This window comes from Pteropus medius, unplaced genomic scaffold (assembly GCF_902729225.1).
Source record: "Pteropus medius unplaced genomic scaffold, Ma_sr-lr_union100, whole genome shotgun sequence".
NCBI classification, from domain to species: Eukaryota; Metazoa; Chordata; class Mammalia; order Chiroptera; family Pteropodidae; genus Pteropus; species Pteropus medius.
In genome coordinates, this window is record NW_024351730.1 from 9,711,062 (window position 1) to 9,732,153 (window position 21,092).

The 21,092-nt window shown below is 36.5% G+C and overlaps 1 non-coding gene across 1 annotated transcript; it reads right to left on the bottom strand.

Moving 5' to 3' along the window:
- Window positions 1-2,991: 2,991 nt before the first annotated feature.
- On the bottom strand, window positions 2,992-3,095 carry LOC120588695 (U6 spliceosomal RNA). Its single transcript, XR_005649281.1, has one exon. It is a non-coding gene; the product is annotated as a U6 spliceosomal RNA (small nuclear RNA).
- Between the last annotated feature and the right edge of the window lie 17,997 nt (window positions 3,096-21,092).

Sequence of the window (21,092 nt, forward strand, 5' to 3'; positions counted from 1 at the left end):
TCACTTTTTAAAAAACAAATTAAAAGCAATTTATTGTGTAATATTCTGTGCCTGCAATGAAATATGTACAATGATATATAAATCTACTGACCAACCAAAGAATCACAACACTAACAATATAATTGAAACTAGCTGTGTCCTCCACTGTAATTTCCATTCTCCTGCTTTTCTGAATTTTGTGTTTATCATAGTCTTGCTTTTTAAAAATAGTTGACTATAATATAAGTAACCCCAAATACTATTAGCTCAGTTTTGCTTGTGTTTTTGCTAATATTTATAGTTCTTTTACTAACAGTCTTATACATTTTACTTAGTACACATGTGCAAGAGTTTCTCTGGGGTACACACCTAGGAGAAGAATTGTTCTGGGCCATAGAAATGTAATCTTTACCTGTGCTAAATACTGTCAAGTTTTTTTCTAAAAAAAGATTGTACTATTTCACAGTCCCAACATAAGATTCTGTTTTTCCACATTCTCACCACTTCTCATTGTCGAACTTCATATTTTTTTTGTCCATTTAGTGGATGTAAAATGTCATCTCCTTATGATTTTAATTTGCATTTTCCTGATTACTATTTAAGTTAAGAATCTTTTATCTTGAATAATTATATTTCTTTTTGCGAATTACCTTACCATGGTTTTGTACATTTTTCCAAAGGTTGTAGGTATTCTTTATATATTCTGGATCTTAGTCCTTTGTTAGATGTGGTGTCGAGATTTTCTCCCAGTTTGTGGCTGACCTTTTTATTCTCTTTATGATATTTTCAGGGAGTAGAAGTTATTCATTTTAATGAAGTAAAATATATTTACTTTTTCCTTTTTAGTTTGTGCTTTTTGTGTCTTTAAATCTCATAGAGAAGGGGAATTCATTGTGAAAGGGAAAATTTTTAAACTTTTAGAAGAAAATGTAGAATATCTTTATGACCTTCGGGTAGGGAAGGATTTCTTAAACAAGACCCAAAAAGGGTCTTGTTACATTAACAAATATTACTACATTAACAAACATTTTTAAAGATTGTTAGGATAAATCAGGAGGATAGGCTGAGCCACAGTTCCTTTCATTATTTTCCCTGGAGAAATACACTACTCTGTGCTGTTGTTGAAGAGGTGGTCTCAGAACAAAAGGCTGTCTACACAGCTTCACTACAACCTATGTCCTAACTCCCATTTTCTTACCCCATGGCCACCAAAAGGGAGGCACAGGGACCCACAGCAGTTTCTTCACCTTTAGTGCTTTTTTGTTGTGAGCATTGATGGGGGTCTGTTTCCGCTAATCTTAACTGTAGCAAAATGCTCCAGGATGTCTATTCTTCTGGTTACATATGGAATTTCCTGGACTTCAGTTGATTGCTTGGGATGGAGACTGATTAGATGCAGCTATTTCCAGGCATCCTTGCCTTTTCTTTCCAAAAAACCATTGTGTTAGCAACATATTTTTAGGTGGTGCTACATTATTCACATATATTTTCTTTTCTTTTTCACCGTACAATTTCAGATCAAGTTTTCTTCCAGAAAAGAAAAACACACACTAGCTTCATGTGCTACTTTCAGCAGTCCTACCCTTTGTAATATAATTTGCATGGTCCTATAACTATACTTTTATCATTTTTATCATTTTAAGGCCATTTTTTTTTCCTGAAATTTCACCATCCCCATCACTCCACCCCTTTCCCATATATCTATTTATGGATCATTATCCCCTTCTCCATCAACATCTTCTCAGCATAGCTGAATGCTCCAGGGAGACCGGGCTGGTGTGAGGCTCCACCATGATGAATGAGTTTCTCTTTTCACTCCTCAGTAATAGGCTGGCTTCACTAAGGGCAGCTAATTTCTTTGTAGCTCCTTGGAGTAAGTAGATTAGGTTACCAGTATTGCTGCTTATCTCATTCTAGAATCAATGATCCAATTCACATGATCACCACATATAAATCAAGGGAAACTATTATACAGAAGCCTCACTAATTGATTAGTGGGTAGTTCCTGAAATGAGTCATTTACAAAACACTGCCTTGGTTCTTAGCCTATTTCTGAAACAATTAGTGAGTTGCTCACTTGTTGATTGTTTGATGGTGACTGTTTATGCTTGATGTAATGTCTGAATCTTACCCTTAGTTTCTCAGTGTCCTGGCCACTAGCTCTTTCTCATTTCTTTGTCCTGTGTTGTTTTCTAAGTCCCTCTCAGGTAGATGCCCAGTTTGCAGCACTGCTGATTCTGTTTCCATCTATCTGTTGAGTTTGATAGAACTGAAATATCATGGTCATTTGGATCCTTGAAGCAAATTGTAGCGGAGATCTGCTTCCTTTCACCTTGTCTTCCCAGGTCCAGCTGACCATGTCAGAGGAAAGACCAAAAAGGATATGTGGATAAAGGACACTGAGTGCCCGGCCTCTCCTTCCAAAACCTGTGTGCCAATGGGATATGTCAAACAAGAATGGCTGCTCTCCAGTACAAGGATCTCCTTGAGGCTAGAATTCTTGTTTTTCCAATCAGATGTTTCTGGCATTGTACTTTAAAATCTGGGTGGGACAGAAAGTCAGATAATAATTGCTTTCATGCACTGAGCACTTTCTATGAACAAGGTGATTCATGCTAAGAGTTTAACCTACAGAATCTTATTTAATCTTATAACCATATGCATCCTGGGTGTTATCATCTCCACAAAAAAACCAAAGCTGAGAGAGGTTGGATATATTTTTTAGGTCATTCAACTAATAAGTGAAGGAATTAAATTCAAACACAGACTCATTCCAACTCAATAGAGTGCTTTTAAACACTGTACTATCCTGCTTCCTTCTTTAAAAAATAAATAAATAATAGGCCAGAATTATGTGGTACTAACTAAAAAGAAGTCACAAAAAGGTACGTTCACACTAAGTTGGAGTAGTCATATGCTACAGAGTAGAAGGAAGGAGTCCACACAGAGAGAATCTAATCTCATATTTCTCAAACTTCTTTTACTTGTGGTAAAAAAACACATAAAATTATTAAAAACATGGAATGCTCCATGAGTTTGCATGTTATCGTTGCACAGATCCATGCTTATCTTCTCTATGTCATTTGAATTTTAGTATATGTTCTGCTGAAGGGAACACTCTCAAACTTTTTAACTTACGGCACATAACATGAAATGTATTTTACATCATGACCCAGTAAACACACACACACATAACTGAGACAAAATTTTACTTTGCAATACTTGCCCTATTCTGTGCAGTGAACTCTATTTTTTTATGCTTTATATCTGTCTTATAAAATAATTCTGGTCATAGCCTATTAAGTATACTTTATGATCTATGACACTGATCTAGAAATCTTGACAGATGGTAAAATTGAGGCCCAGAGATGCACTGAGTATCTAGCACTGTGACTTGAAAATAGTAATCCTAAGTGTCTTTGCTTTATCGCCTATGTGGCACCTTTGTGGTAGAGCTGGGATAGAATCTAGATTTCCTGATTCCCAGCCCAGAGTTTTTCAGTCAAGGGAAGTTTGTCAAAAAGGAGAAACTCTCCCATGGCAGTTTCTTCACAGGCATGGGTAGAAGTGAGAGAAAACAATGGAGTTGTGGGAGACTCACACTGCTCCCCCATCCACTAGGCCTTGTTCAAGGTCACAGGGCACTAGAACAGGGCTGTCTAATTCCAAAGCCATGCCATGCTGGTTGCTCAGTTAAATCACCCAAGAGCTCTTCTTCAATACCAATGCCCAGCTATATTCGGATCAATTTAATTCGATTATTTAATGATGGGTGTTTTTTAAAGGCTCTTCAGGTGATTTTATTACAGAGCTACTGCCTCAGCGTAGTTTAGAACACAGGTCCCAACCCCCAGGTTGAGGACCGGTACCAGTCCGTGGCCTGGTAGGAACCGGCCACATAGCAGGAGGTGAGTGGATGGCGAGCAAAGCTTCATCTGTATTTATGGCTGCTCTCCAGCACTAGCATTGCCACCTCAGCTCCACCTCAGATCATCGGGCATTAGATTCTCATAGGAACACCCGTCCCTGGTGCCAAAAATGTCGGGGACCACTGGTGTAAAAGATATTCCTTAAACCATTCCTATGCATCTTTTAAATGCAAGCTTTCCAGCCCCATGGAGTTCTGACTCAAATCAGTCAAAAATACTGCCTTTCCATTACTGTATTCATCCAACTCTCATAGGCTTTTCTGTCCTGTGTTTATTTCTCCACTAGATGCACTTTTTGAGTGCAGAGCTTATGCCTTCCTCATCTTTGTATCCAAGCATACAATAAATATTTACAAAATACCCTTGTTCTTCTTCCCCAAACCACCCAGACTTCTGAAATCTACTGCAATTCAGCTATACCTCCTAATGAGTATGGTGAAAATTCTCCCCAGGATCAAGGACAACAGGGTCTCTCATTCTAGGAGCTACAGAATCCTAACCAGTGAAAACAACAGACACCATAGGCAATGAGACTGTAGCATCCCATGTCATGTGGCTGAACTTTCTTTCCCAGTCTTTCCTCTCCAGTTCTCTCCTCTAGGTTTTCAGATTTCTGACAAGGCAGCATGGCCCAGTGTGCAAGAAGTAGGGAAGACAGACTTTCTGTCCTGGTTATGACTGTGAGTGTGCTGTGCCATAGGGCTTCAATTTTCATTTTGTTAGCTGGGAATGACAACATTCCTAACTCAATTGTCACTCTCTGTTCCTTTTCCCTTTGGGGATTATGTAAGAACTCTTATATATGAAAATAAGCTTTGCTCAGGTCCTTGAGCTTTTCTGAGGACAGCTTTGTATAAATATAAGATACCTTTTGTTATTGTTTGTAACCCAAGGGATTTGCAGATAGAAGTTGAGAGCCAGCGATGCTCGTTTTTATAGGCAGAAAATAGCTGCTGGCAAAACAACCTGATGTGTAGAGCACAATGTTCTTATCGAGCAGACAGAATTATCTTTCCCAGGCAGCCATGAACACAAAACACCTGGCGCACACGTTTCCTGTCCCTTCACATATTTTGAAAGAAAGAGACCTTTACCCTGACCTGTCAAGCAATGATCTTCATGAACTTCTGTCCACAGACTGCGACAGTTATCTTGGCTTGCTGTTGTGGATTTAAGTGGTAAACATAGCTGATTCTCACTCGTAGGGCATCTTCTCCAGATATCACTAAGACCTTATCAGATCCACACATGCATTTCTTCTTCCTTAAAATGCAGCCACTGGATGGGCTAAGAGTCAGGGGCTTCCTGCCATATCCACCCAACACTCTGTTTGGTGCTGTTGAGATGGTGGCGACTTTGGATTCTTGATCCTGACCCTGCAATTGCTTAAAATCTTTGGGGGACAGAAAACAAAATAAATTCATTCACTGAACACATTTAGAGAATAATCCAAATTTATTCATAATATGATTATTCACTTCCTACCTTAAAGGCTCAAAGGTTGAAGTCAGTGTGGGAAAGCTTCATGGAGGATGAGGACGCAATATACGTGGAAGGTGCTCAATTATATCGATTAAGTGAAAAAGAAAACTTGAAATGGGCCTTGAATAACAAAACACATTGGAAGAGGTAGAGGAAGGAACAAATAGTTCAGCCATATAGCACAGTAGTTTAAGTATTACCTTCGGAGTGAGGCAGATTGACCTGGGTATGCCACTCACCAGCTGTGTGACACTAAGCAAGTTAAGTACTCTCTCTAAGCTTTACCTTCCTATTACATAATAATAAGTGAGCACTTCGATCACAGGTTTTGGGGAGAACTGAATGAAATAAATATAGGCAAACCCTTAGCACAATACCAGGAATATAGTAACTCTTCAAACAATGTTTATTTTCTGTTGTTATTGTTATTATTATTATTCTTAGGACAAAAAAAAACATGGACAAAGGCAAGGATTACTTAGTCTGTACTTGAAGAGAGTGTATATTAATCAAAATACTTGGGACTAAGTGTTATTTATGTGAATTCGAGCAGACAGAACCTATCCACTGTAGCACTATGAAGGAAGAAAATTGAATATTTGTTATCTCCCTCAAGCTCTGATTACTCGCTTCTCTCTTTCAATGCCCTTCTCATTCCCACTACCTTCATGTCCACGCTGTGCCACAGCGAGCTCACAATCTCTCTCCTCTGCCCAATTTTCCCTTTACCCTCCCCTCTCCCAGAGTGGCTGAGAGCCTGGTGAGTCATAAGTGATGGATCTGCAATGGTGGCCTTTCAGGCCAATGACAGAGTATGGGGCTTGGGACAGAGATTCTCTTGGATGTTTCTTGATCTTATGAACTCATATATAGATGGCTAATGACCTCTAACACAAGGAGAGCTCAGCAGAAGAATTTCTAGTTCTTTTACAATCAAATGTTCAAAAGTGAGAGTTTAAAAAATTATTTTCTTCCTGGCAGAAACATGAGTTGGAACCACAGATGCCATAGCTAAGCCATGATGTCACAAGTCATTAGGGCTGTCATATACCATTTCATAGTTTGTGCGCTGCTCTGAGTTGTTAAGACCCCACAAGTTTAGTGCATAGATGTTTAAGAAAAATTTCTTGAATGAGTTCTGACTTCAGTAACAGCATTTATTATAAAATATGATAATTGTCCTACTTACTTGTTCGTTTCCTCATCAGACTAAACTCAAACGTGTATGGCAAAGGGGGATTGTATCTTATATATCTGTGTTCTGAGACCTTAGTACAATGAGTCGTTTGGTAGGCTTTAAGTCAAAGTTCGACAATTGAATGAATTTCTAATATATCTGTTGCAAAAATGACTTTTTTTTCTCATGACGCATTCTTTCTTTCATGATTAGGCTGCCTTTCTCCCTTAATGCTAGGTTGGGAAGAAGGGGAGTAAAGAGAACAGGGGTCTTTTGTTAGCTTATCTTTTTAGAATATGAAAAATGTGGGCGTGCTGTCTTAGGTAAGGAATCAGAGGCTGGGATGGGGAGCCCTGCGCAAGTGCTTACAGGGAGAACTTATACGGGAGTGAAGGAAGCAAAACAGGATGCCAGAGAAGCAAAGTGAGGATATGGGCTCAGCTACAGTCAGGCTTTAGCCAAATCCCAAGTGAGGTTCTGAGATAGGATAGCCTCACGGAATTGTCCCACCTTGAGGCAAAGGGGCTAGGCTTTGATACCCTTGCATTAGTATTTGGTTGCCCACCATATCCAGAAGTAGAGAGACAACCTCCCAGACATTTCTGGGTAGAATTGTTCCTGTGGGCCAAGAGAAGTCTTAGTCACCAACACTCACAGCTGCTGAGTGAGAAGATGATGGATCTAGTAAAAGGATCTAAGCAGTGCAGCAAAAGCCCCTAAAAATAAGGGTGATAGAAAGTGTTTACTCTTAGAAGGATTATTGAAGACTTTATTTAATATATATGCCTTACTGTTAAAGTGTGCAGCTGAAACTTACTGGATTTCATTAACCAATGTCACCATAAAAAAAAATAATAATAATAATAATAAAAGAAAGAAAGAAAGAAAGCCTATCTACTACTGTTTGATCTACAAGTCTTTTTTTAGGTTACAAAATTAATTTTTTTTTAATTTTATTAAATTTATTGGGGTGACATTGGTTAAAATTATATAGGTATCAAGTGTTCAATTCTGTATATTGCTTTGTGTGTTTAGCGCTCAAAGTCAAATCTCCTTCTGTCACCATATATTTGAGCCCCTTTACCTTTTTCTACCTGCCACCCACTCCCTTTCTCTCTGGTAACCACCACACTGTTGTCTATGTTTATGAATTTTTGTTGTTTGTCTTGTTCATTGTCTTGTTGCTTTCAGTTTTATATCCCAAATATGAGTGAAATTATATCATTGTTGACTTTTCCATTTGACTTATTTTACTTAGCATGATAATCTCAAGATCCCCCAATGTTGTCTCAAATGTCAGTATTTCATCTTTTCTTATGGCTGAGTATTCTATTGTATATAATGATGAAGGGGACAATATATCAAGAAAGCAAACACTTATCTATCTATATATATATCCCAATGAGAGAGCATCAAAATATAAGAAGCAACTATTAACAGAACTAAAGAGAAAAACTGACAAAATCACAATTATAGTAAGGGACCTGAATTCCCTGTTGACAGCTATGGATAGATCATCCAAACAGAAAATTAATAAGGAAATATCGGCCTTAAATGACACATTAGACCAAATGGACATAATCAACATTTACAGAGCCTTTTATCCCAGAACACCAGATTATACATTCTTCTCTAGTGCACGGGAAACATTCTCAAGGACAGACCATGTATTGGGACACAAAACTAGCCTCAACAAATTTAAGAAGATTGAAATCATACCAAGCGTATTCTCAAACCACAAAGCTTTGAAATTGGAAATCATCTGCAAAAGAAAAAGCAGGAAAACCCACAAATATGTGGAGATTTAAAAACATGATACTAAAGAATAATCAGGTCAAAGAAGAAATAAAAGGAGAGATCAAGAGATACATAGACACAAATGAGACTGATAATACGACATATCAAAACTTTTGGGACACAGCAAAAGCAGTCATAAGAGGGAAGTTTATATTATTACAGGCCTTTCTCAAGAAACAAGAAAAATCCCAAGTAAACAACCTAACGTTACCCCTTAAACAACGAGAAAAGGTAGAAAAAATTGAGCAACAGGTCTAATCAACGTGGTTATCTGGGCTGGTTCCTCACTCCTTAACAGATTAGAAATAGCAAAATGGAAGAGGGAACAGAGACTCAAAGTTAAGTGTACCAACTGAAGCAAAAAAGAAGAACTCCAAAAAGCATAGCGGTCTGTAATCCTGTAGTGTAGAGCCCTAGAGGGTTGCAGATAAAAGAAAGTCTAAAAAAACTGGGATTTACAGCGATGTCCTAAGCCAATAAGAAAAGGTTAAATAAGCTATATTTGGCATCCTATATTTAAAAACACAGAGTGATATGCAAGATAATTTTAACAGATTTCATTCGAAATTTGGAATCTTAAGGTGTGCAAACAATTACATAGACATTTTATTTTTACAGAATATCTTCTTCCCTGCCAGTCCAGGATAAGTGAGGTGCTACTGAACTATACCTTGGAGAATATCTGACCTCCAGGAGCCTGCTGAAACTTCTCTTACTTCAGACTTGTTTAAACATTCTGACAGTTCTGATTTCACCACACATACACACAGTCTGGTATAAAGAGAGCTCTAGCCTGGCATCAGGCATATGCAGTTCAAGTTTCTCCACTGTCATTAACATCTGTGTGGCTCTAAGCAAGTCATTTATCTTCTCTCAGTCTTCGTGTCTTCATCTATAAAGGGGAAATAATTATATTTATCATATTATTATTATTATTATTAATATGTATTATATTACATATTATACCAATATATTACATGTAATATATTGTATTTCTTATACTAACATTATTATTATGTTTCATCAGCCTGCTGTGAGGGGCAAATGAGACAGTGTTTGTGAAGTTGCTTTGTAAGGGGCAAAAAATAATTTAAATTAAAGTAGAGTACTTGGCAAAGTAACCACCTTTTCATCACTCTGTTGTTTCAGATGAAAATTTTGATAGTTTTTCTAAACCCATAAAACTGGTGAGATGCACATGGGTGACACTTTCTATAGATTTATTTTGTTTTAGCTCACCACCATCTAGTCTCCTATGCTGCCCTCCCAGTGACGGGCCTGTATCCCCATTTCTTGCTCCTTTTTCAGAATGACTGCTTTTGGAGAATGGGGTTTCTCAGGAAGGACATTGCATAATCAGAAAACGCTGATCTGCCAAGATTGTAACATTTCTTTCCTGGAGCCCTTTCAGGAATGTGTCACAGGAGGTGGGGGAGATGGCCCATGGAACAGAGAGTACTAGGCACCAGCAACCAGGTAATAAATGTCTAAGCATTCCTTTTCAAAATCTAATGAAGACATCAATCTTCATTAAGTCAAAGCATCAGGGGTCCACAGTGGTGAGATTTACTGAGCTGCTTCAAAAAGCTGGAGAAACAATGACCAAAATGTAAGCTTATAGAGCGGGAGGCAGTGAATTCTAGAACTCGATGACATCTATTTTCAACAAGTGTTGAATTTGCCAATAACAATTATCCCTAAACATGAGTCTCATGCTCTGCACTGTGTTGGAGCCAGCTTGCACCGATTCAAGAGTTGATTATTCATAGCTCTTCCATTTCCACACTCAGTGATGTCATGTTGGTAGCTTCTAATGGGCCATGGTAGCAGTATTTACATCATGGAACTCAGCAGGTGCCACAAATAAGTTATTTCCCCACCCCCAGACAGCCAGCATACCAGCGCACTTCTGCTTAAGCTTGTAATCAAATGTCAACAAGATGTGTGAAATCCTGAAACAGCTTTCAGAAGAGCAGTGTTCTTGAATGTTCATGTGAACCACTGAAAAAAAAGTTTGTGTGTATATGAATATCAGAAAACTTGTGCTTTCATGTTCCATGTTTAACTTCCTCAGATAGCCTTTCTTTTCCTTTAGGCTGAATGCAGAGAGTGGGAGCTACCGAACTGAGAAAACCCTGAGTCACTGTTATATTCTCAGCACTGTCAATTTGATTGTTTTTTCCCATGAGTGTTTCACAGGCTTTATCCTCCACCAGTACAGAGGATGCCGACAGAAAACAATATTCTTGCAGAGAGTATACTCTTAGAGCTTGAGTTATCCTGGAAAAAAGAGTAGCAGCAAAAAAGTAGCTGCTCTCTGCTTTGGAGGAGTTTTGCCAAACAGATTGGATTCAGCTGAAAGTGGCCAGCCTTAGAAGGAGGACATAACTTTTGCCTTCCTTCCCATACCAAACTGTAGGATTAATGAAGAATAAGGGGGAATAAATATGCAAACATACACAAATTTTACTTCCACAGACCTTTCTTTCACTAATCTCTTTGTAGCTACAGCTCATGATTTTCATCACTCTTTAGTGGAAAAAAATCCACAACAAACAAATTTCAGTCACATTCCCTGTTTTCAGCCTGGATTAGAAAACAGGAAACTACGATGTTTGTTCCTTTAAAGAAATCTTATTTAAAAAAGGAGAGAGGAATAAAAAACAGTTATGAAAATATGGCAGGTGGTTTTTAGAGGCCACTGGAAACTTGTCTTAATCATTCTAGTGGTTAGGGATACATGTGGTTATTGGAATATGGCCACCTCCTTGTTTCTTGCTAATAATGATCTTCATCTGAAGGGAGGATGCTGACCTGAGTGAGCATTATTCAATGCCACTAATTAAGCATTCTAAGATCTCAAAGTCAAGTAGCCTTAGAGCTTTCTATTCCATATCTTCCCTGAAGCTACCTCATATACAATCTCTTGTCACTGGACAATGAGAGAATGGTAGACTCATTGGGGTAGGAGGCCACTTAATTGATAGAGCTGGCATGGTCAGGCAGCTTATACAAAATCTTCCTGCTTGTGGTATCCCACACACACACAAACCTGTTGGCTGAGCCAGCTGCTATCTTGCTTCCTTCAGATGGCCAAGACCATCTCAGGAGATTCTTTTCAAAGTTGTGCACATTACCAAATTTATACAAGAAAAACTACAAAACTCTGATGAATAAAATCAAAGAAAAACTCAATAAATGGAGAGAATACCATGTTCATAAATAGGAAGACTCAATGTTATCAAGATATCAATTCTTCCCAACTTGATCTATACAGTCAGTGCAACCCCAATCAAAATCACAGCAAGTTAGTTTATAGATATTGACAAACTGCTTCTTTGTCAAGTTATAGGCATTGATATAAAAAGACAGAAGCTCCAGAATAACCAACACAGTATTAAAGGAAAAGAACAAAATTGGAGAACTGATATTACCCTTTAATACTTTAGGACTTGCTATAAAGCAACGGTAATCAAGGCATGGAAAAGAATAGAGACTCCAGAAATAGACCCCAATAAGTATATTCAACTGATCTTTGACAATGGAGCAAAGCAATATAATGGAGCAAAGATAGTCTATTCAACAACTGGTGCAGGAACGACTAGACATCTACATGTCAAAAAAAAGAAAAAGAACCTAGCCTAGACACGGACCTCACACACTCTTCACAAAAATTAACTTCACAAAAAATTTGACACCTAAATGGATCATACACCTAAATGTCAAATGCAAAACTGTAAAAATCCTGTATATTGACGTAGGGAATAACCTAGATGACCTTGGGTATGGCACTGACTTCTTAGATACAAAAACCAAAGACACTATCTATGAAAGCAATCGATAATCTGAACTTCATTAAAATTAAATACTTCTGCTTTGTGAAAAACAATGTCAGGAGAAGACAAGTCACAGACTGGGAGAAAATATTTGCAAAAGACATATTTGATAGAGGATTGTTATCCAAAATAAAGAAATAACTCTTAAAACTCAACAATAAAAAAAAGTGATCAAAAAATGCGCCAAAGACCTTCATAGACACCTAACCAAAGAAGATATACAGTTGACAAATAAGTTTATGAAAAGATGCTCCACTTCATATGTTATTAGGGAAATGCAAATTAAAATATCAATGAATACGATTACATACCTATTAGAATGACCAAAATTTGTAACACTCTAAACAACAAATGTTGGCAAGGATGTGGAGAAACAGAAACTCACATATATTTCTGGTAAGAATTCAAAATAGTACAGTAATGTTAAAAGATAGTTTGGCAGTTTCTTACAAAACAAATCATACTCTTACCATAAAATTCAGTAATCACACTCCTTGGTATTTACCCAAAGGAGTTGAAATTTATGTCCACTTGGAAGTTTATAGTAACTTTATTCATAATTGCCAGAATTAGAAGCAACCAAAATGTTCTTCATGACAAATAACTGTGCTACAACTTGACAATGACATATTATTCAGTGCTAAAAAGAAATGAACTATCAAGCCATGAAAAGACATGGAGGAACCTTAAATGCACATTATTAAGTGAAAGAAGGCAGTCTTAAAAGACTGCACACTATATGATTCCAACTATAAGACATTCTGGAAATGGCAAAATTATAGAGACAGTAAACAGGTCAGTGGTTGCCAAAGGGAATGGGAGTGAGGGATAACCAAAGCACAGAGGATTTTTAGGGCAATGAAAACAATGATGGATATATGTCATTACACATTTGTTCCAATCCATAGAATGTATGAGACCAAGAGTATGAGACCTAAAGTAAACTCTGGACTTTGAGTGATTATGATGCATCAATGTAGGTTTATCCTTGGCAATAAATGTACCATTTGGGTGAGTGATGTTGATGATGGGGAAGGCTAACGGTAGGGGCAGAAGGCAAATGGGAAATATCTGTATCTTCCTCTCGTATGATGTGAACCTAAAACTGCTCTAAATATATTGTTTATAACAAAATGATAAAAAAAAAGAGAGAGAGAGGTACAAAACTTTTAATGTTGGTGTACAACTTTGATTATTTTGAAGTCTTCTGTTTTAGAGTATTTGAGAGGGGATTATGTCAGTTACTGTGGGGCCCAGTTATCTATTGTGTAGTAGCATGCTAATCCAAACCTTAATGGTTAAAGTAATTAATCTCTCACAGTCTGGGCTCAGCAGGGTGGTTCTTTTTGGGGTCTCTTACAAGAGTGCAATTGGATAATGGCTGTACTAGAATAGAATCGTCTGAAAGCTAGACATGCAGGACTCCACATTGACCTCTTCCTGTTCGTGCCTGATTCCACCCACAACTCCTGTGTCTCTGTCTCTACAGTAGAATAATCTGGACTTCCTGGAAAAAAAAATGAGCAAAAGACTGAAACAGACATTTCATAAAATGTATCATTAGTCTTCAGGGAAATGCAAATTAAAACCACAATTAGATATCATTTCACACCAACTAGAATGGCTAAAATTCAAAAGACTGACACCAAACACTAGCAAGAACTGAGGTGATTTGGCAAACTACTGCCAGCAGACCAAAGCCAACTCACCACCTGTTTTTGTAAATAAAGTTTTATTGGAACACAACCACATTCTTATTTTTATAAATTGTCTGTGGCTGCTTTCCAAAGGCAATAGCAGAGTTCAGTAGTTGCAACAGAGACATACAGCTCACAAAGCTTAAATTATTTACTCTCTGGCTCTTAACAGAAAAAAATTTATGAACTCCCAATGTAAATCAATTAAAAGTCTCATGCATTTATTGAAGGAGTGTAAAATGAAACATCCACTTCGGAAAACAGTTTGGCAATATCTCATAAAGTTAAAAATATACTGCTCTTTGACCCCAAATTTTCAAACCTAGGTATTTACCCCAAAGAAATAAAAACATATATTCACAAAGGACTTGTACAGGAATATTCATGGTGGCTTTATTAGAAGAGCCAAAAACTGGAAAGAGTCCAGGTGTTCATCAATAGGAAAACAGATAAACAAACTGCGGCATATTTATAAAATGTAATACTCAGTAATATAAAGGAATGAACTACTGTTACATGAAACAATATGACTGAATCTTAAAAATATTATGCTGAGTGGAAAAAGTCTTACAAAAAGAGTGTGTACTATAGGACTCTACTTGTACAAAATTCTAGAAAAGGGAAAACTAATATGGTGGGGAAAAAATCATGGTGGTTAACTTTAGTGGAGGTAGGGTTAGCAGAGGTTGATTACAAAGCGCATGAAACAACTTCCTGGGCCTGATGGTGCTGTCCATCCCTGAAAGAAGTTTGGGTTACACAGGTTCATGAATTGTAAAAATCAGCAAATATATAATTCATATTTATTTAGATTTATTTTCTGTTTGTATATTTTACATCAAAAAACTGCAAACAAATACTGAACTCTACTTAATGTCATGCAAACTGAAATATATAGTGAGAAGTATACTGGCGTCTGCAATTTACTTTGCAATTCAATAAAAAAAAAAGGTAAATTAATGGATGGAGAGAAGGATAAGTAGGTAGATAGACACATGATAAAGCAAACATAGGTAAATGTTACTGGAAGACGCTAGGTGGAGGGTATATAGGTGTTCACTGTAAGATTCTCTCGACCATGTTGTAGCTTGAAATTTTTCATAGTAAAATGCTGAAAAAAGTTTTGTTTTGTTTTTTTTTAACAAAAAAAGAAGCAGCCAAAAATTTTTTAGAAAAGGGCAAGGAGGCAGGCAAGCAGGGTATGGGTAGTTATGAAGTTACTCCTTCTATGTTGTGATTCTTGCTTTATAGATAGAAGAAAATGCTTTTTATAAAAACCACAGATCCCTGTAGAATGGAATTTTACAGGATATCTATATTAAGTGGTTTTTAAATCCTTCCAGAATAGGTCGGAAGTGTTCAGGTTCCTGAAGTTGTAGATTTCCTTGCCTGAATTTGCCATGGCCTATTCATGGCTGGTAGCTGGTTTGGGACTGAGCTAGGGAATCCCAAATGCAGCAAGCATTTGCTTCAGACTGAGAGATCTATTGAGAGGATGAGGTCTATAAATGGACATCTCAAAGGATCTTGTTACTCTAGTATAGCCCAAAGAATGTTTCCTATATGACCCTAAAAAAGGAGAACAATGTCTCCTGTAATATAAACCTCATGGAGGTAGAAATGTATCTGTCTTGCTCACCATTTTATCTCCAGCACTTAGTACAGTGTCTAGCATGAAGTAAATCCCTCTTAAATATTTAATGAAAAAATAAGTCAATGAATTATGATCCCTCCTATTGGAAATCTTGGGATAACCTTCAAAATAAATGATCCACACATTTCAACTGCCCTCTACTCAGCCCAGTGGAAATAACTTCCCAGCAAGTTCTTGATTAAATATACAATTTTATAACTTTGTCTAAATTGCTAATGTTTTCCCATATTTTCAACTGCTACTACCATTTATTGAGCAAGTACTGTAAAGCTAGGATCTATATTAAGCATCTTATTTTGGTTGCCAATCTTTGCAGTAATCCTGAAAAGTAAGAATGAGAAGAGAAAATGAGTGCTTAGCTAAAATTAATAATTTAGCAAAAGATATACTGCTAGTAAGATCCAAAGCGTTTAAATATAATCTGCCTGATTCCAAAGCTTATTAACTATAACACCAAGCACAGTAAAACGTAAATGTGTTCTGTGCAATACAACACATAAATAAATTTAGAAAGGCTAGTATCTAGTTAGGTTGCTTTCCCCCGTGTGCAAATATGGAGAATTTAGTCTTGGCAAACACCTACTGTAGATCATGGCTGTGTGTATGGAGTAACTGCCTAAACAATTAAAAGGAGGAAGGAAGCACATCCTCCCTGGCCTTTGGCCTCTCCCTTCCTTACCCTCTAGCAAATACAAGCCTTTTCAAAACAGAAAACTCCGCCTATCTCTAGTAGAAATAGTTGCCCCAGCATTATTATTCTCTACTAACACAGTTTGTTGGTAGTGGTTTTCGTTTTCGATTTTTTATATATGTCCTCAGGAAAGGACTGCTCCTGGGATTTGTTGTTTTTCTCTGTTTCATGGACACTCCAGAGCCCTGTTTCTCTTCCCACTGAAGGCCCATTTGAACTGGACATGTATAAATGTTCCTGCTCTGATCATGACCATACGTAAACAATAGTACAAGAAGAGCATGCATGTAGGGACATAGGGACCACAGATCTGGGGAAGAAGCTCATCCTGCGGAGAATCAGAAAATACCTAAAATTTGTCTTTAGTGTGATCCATCACTCTCCTTTAGTATCCCTCTTCATGTTGAAAACCTTCCTACTCAGCTGAGACCTTGTTTAGAAATAAATACCTATTAATAAATGGGCTTCAGTTAGGACAAGTGATTTCTAGGCCATAGTCAAAATGTCAAGCTGTTACAAGTAGACTCTCATGTCATACAGGTTCAATATTATAAATCACAGTTCTATTCCTAAAAACACATGTTATAACATTAGATATGAAACTGATAAAAAAATAAAAATAAAATTCCCTTGTACTTACTTCTTAATATAGATATATCATAATCCAGAATATGTACAGTTAAAATAATAATTACAAGGTTATTACCCATCTTAATACCCAAATCCCAAAAGAGATCCACTTCTGAGAACAATGACTGAATTCAAGAAATTGAATACAGCCAATGTCTGAGAAGCTCCCACATGACCCTCCACAATCATATTCTCCGGCTTTTTCATCAGAGGTAATCTCTATTCAATTTTTAGGAATAAAAAATTTTTGAATATTTATATCCCCACACAATATAATTTGGGTTTTCCTATTTTTGAACTTTATATAAATGGACTTCAACTATAAGAATTCTAACCATAGGTATTCTTTTGTCACTTGCACCTGTCACTCAACATTACATCTATAGTTGATTTAAAACATGAATTTTGAGCTATTTAGTAAATGTTCACCTTTATTATTTTTTTTCATATATTGGAATAAATGGAGCTCATTGTCCTTCTGGGTAAATATCCAGAAAACATGAATATTCTTCATTGCTACATGCTGTCTTGAAAATTTTTGTGGCCCATTTGACTTACAGAAATATCTTTAAAAAGAAAGTGTTGAGGGTGAAAACTTCATTCGCTCTTTCTTCTCCTTTTCCTTCTTTTTTTTTTTTTTCCTTCTTCATCTCCTTCTCCTTCCCTTCCTCTTTAATCACTGGAGAACATCTCTGAGGCTGCCTGCCACAAATCATTTTACCCTCATGAAATGTGAGAACTACCAGGTCCACAAGTCACATATGAGGAAACTAAAACACAGAAATGTGAACGACCTTAGTGCCATATAGACAGCCAAAAGATGAGGGAAGCAAAAGAAAAATCATTTTATTGATAGAATAAAAATCTCTAATCTCCATTCTCTAATTTATCTAATAGAATTTTCAGAGAGAACAGAGAGAGAAGAGAGGCAATATTCAAAGAACTCATAGCTGAGAATTTTCTGGAAATGAAGAAATAAACAGCATTTAAGCTTGAAGGAGTACACTAAGTCTTGAGCAGTATAAATAATAATAAATCTACACCTAGGCTCATTGTAATAAAAGGACAAACATTAAATTCAAAAAGAAATATCTTAAAGCTGCAAAGGAGAGAAACCAATTATCTCCAAAGAAATAACAATTAGATAGCAAACTTCTCATCAGCCACAATAAATACTAGAAGATAACGGAATAATATGTTCATAGTTATCAAAAAAATAGCTAAGAAAGAATTGTGTGACTGGCTAAAAAAATCAAGAATGAAGGTGAAATAAAGACATCTTTAGACTGACAAAGGGCAAGAAAATTTTTGATGCATAAATTCTCATAGAAAGGAATGTATGCAAGAAAAAATTGAAAGCAGAAGTAAGAAATGAATGCGTAGGTAATAATGAACCCCCAAAATGGTAAATATTATTAAATCTAAATAAGAATTAATTTTTTGAAAAATATATTTATTTTAGAGAATTTCAATACCAGTTAACATAGAAGATGGAGATAAGAACAGCTTAAAATGAATATATTTTAAATTCCTGTGTTACTTGAGAGGAAGCTAGAAATACTGAATAATGTTTTAGTTTGTTCAGAACAGGTAGGTTTTTTTTATAAAACATTGTTTCTAAGTATTCCTTTTATACAAAAAAAGTATTTTTATGTTTTCTAATTTTAAAAATAATAGTATCAGTAGGCATTGTCTAACAAAGGTCAGATAAGATATGTAGTTTTTCAATGTAAGATCTTGCATTTGTGAAATTAATGTACTTTTACTATTTCATACTTGTGCAAAAAGATTTAAACTATATTTTGAAAACTCTCTCTTTTCTCCCCAAAAGATATTTAGTCATTAAAGGTTGAGTATGCTTCATGAAAAAGGCTGTAACATTTTGAGAGGTATAAGTTGAAGTTTTAGAAATCGCCTGCTATAGTCTGGAATGGGAATCGGAACACCTCAACTTACCGTGTGATCTTTGGTGAAGTCACTTTAACTCTCCAGATGTTAGTTTTCCATGCCTGAAAAATAAGAGTTAGATGATCTCCAACAACCCTTCCAGTAATGTGTTTCTAAAGCATTGAGATTATTTCCAAAAGTTTACTGTTTACAAAGGATGCTGCAGGAACATCTTTGTGCAGATAGCCTTCTACTTTTGTTTAATTCAGATTAATTCCTCAGAATAAATTCCCAGGAACAGGATTAGTAGATGTAAATATTTTAAAGCTTTCAATAAAACGGACCTAATACATTCTCTAAATTGCTCTCCTAAGACGTCGTACCACTCATATCAATTGATAAATTGGCAATAGTTATTGAAGTTTTTAAAAATGTTCTTAACCTCAAGTCTGCCACTCCAACTCTAGAAATAGATCTCCAAAAGAAAGAAAAGAGTGACACAATGATATTTATCAAATTATGATTTATTATAAAGAAAACTTGGGGAAAAAAACACATGTCAAACAATGGGAACTGGCTGTTATGGTACTATTAACAACAGAATACAATGTGCCCATCAAAAGTCAGAATTTCTAAGAGTATTTAATAACATGAGGAAATGCTCACAGTATATTTTTAGTGAAAAAGCAGATTTACAAAACACCATGCATATTATAATCCCATTATTTCCTTAGATATGTATATATGTACATACACATATGAAATACACACACAAAATATATGTGTATGTATTAATATTATTTGTCTACTAACCATATATATATGCCCTAAATATATACGTATATGTACTGTGTATGTATATATCTTTAATATACATGTATGTATATATAGGAAATTAAAATCACATTACCTTCTACTTGATAACACTATTAATTTGGTTTTAACTATATACTGTATATATATATTTAGAATATGTAATTCATTTATTACTTTTTACCTAACATGGCTATTATTTGGTTTTACCCATATCTATACATATATATTCTAAATATATATAATAATTTTTTTCATGCAAGCATATTCAAAGAACCACTCAGCAAGAAGGCTATTTAAATAGTGCCAGCTTAAAAGAGTTTAACAAACTCTCAGAAATGAAGCCTGCTATAGCATCAATTCTCAATACATCAAAAGCACCATGTCTGAGTTGGTGGGTACAATGGGGGAAGGGAGGTGGACACAGGAATCTCATTTAGATAAATGGTGAAAAAAATCAGAGAGCCATAAATAAGAATGACAACTTTCAAACTGACCCACCACTCTATCTACAGGCTCTAGGAAGCAAACTGGGCTAAGAGACAACTCAGCACCTTTCATGGAGATGACTGTACAATTAACACAAGCTGCAGGCTGCCAATAAAACAGAATAAGCCAGCCCCACAAGACGGCAGGATCATTGTAGGAACCCAGTCAGGCCCATTAGACAACTGATGGTTTTTGTGCCATGAAACAGCAATTAAGTTAATGATTGAGGTGGTTTATCTCAAAGCTCCCTGCTGCTTTTAGCCCTTAACTCAAATGTGATGTTCATCAGCCTCTGCTAGTAGGCAAGAGGGAGAACTTTATCAGAAAATGTAAAGATTGCTTTGTGATTATTATTTTGTCTTAGGGCAAGGCTACCCTACCTAAGTGCCTCCACGCAGCTCCTGGTGGGGTGTTATCTCCTGAAGACTCTGGAAATGAGTACCACAGCATTTAGATTTCCCTCCATTCCTGCCCCATCATACACACACTCACACACACATTCACTCGCATACACACACTTCAAAAAAATTAATACTCGGCTGTCTTAAATCACACAAAATGGCAATTGATAAGATATGGAGTAAGAGGTGTTTTTGTTTCAGCATAGCCTGGCTGACTTGGTCACTCTTTACTCCCATCCCATCCGGTTCTTGCTAGCCACAGGACACTTACTTTCTTGCCATCCTAAGTCTATTGCACCAACTCTGTCAGCTGGTGCACTAAATGTTCAAGACAGCCACACTGTTCCCTCAACTTTATAGTGCAGGACCCTAGGAAGACTGTGGTCTAAGAACCCCAGCAGGTTGCAGAGGTAAGAAGTAGCCTGAGACTAACTTTTAATTAAGTACCTGTGGGAGAATCTCTGGTCATTTAAGAGAAATCATTAAAGCTTCCATTTAGAGTTATTCAGGCTCTAGGAATTTCCCAGCACAAGGCAGTGGATCAAAGATCCAGCCAGCAACATAAAAATAGCAGTTACGTCACACTAAGCAGTCACGTCACAATTTGCCTCTACAGTGAATGTAAATTGG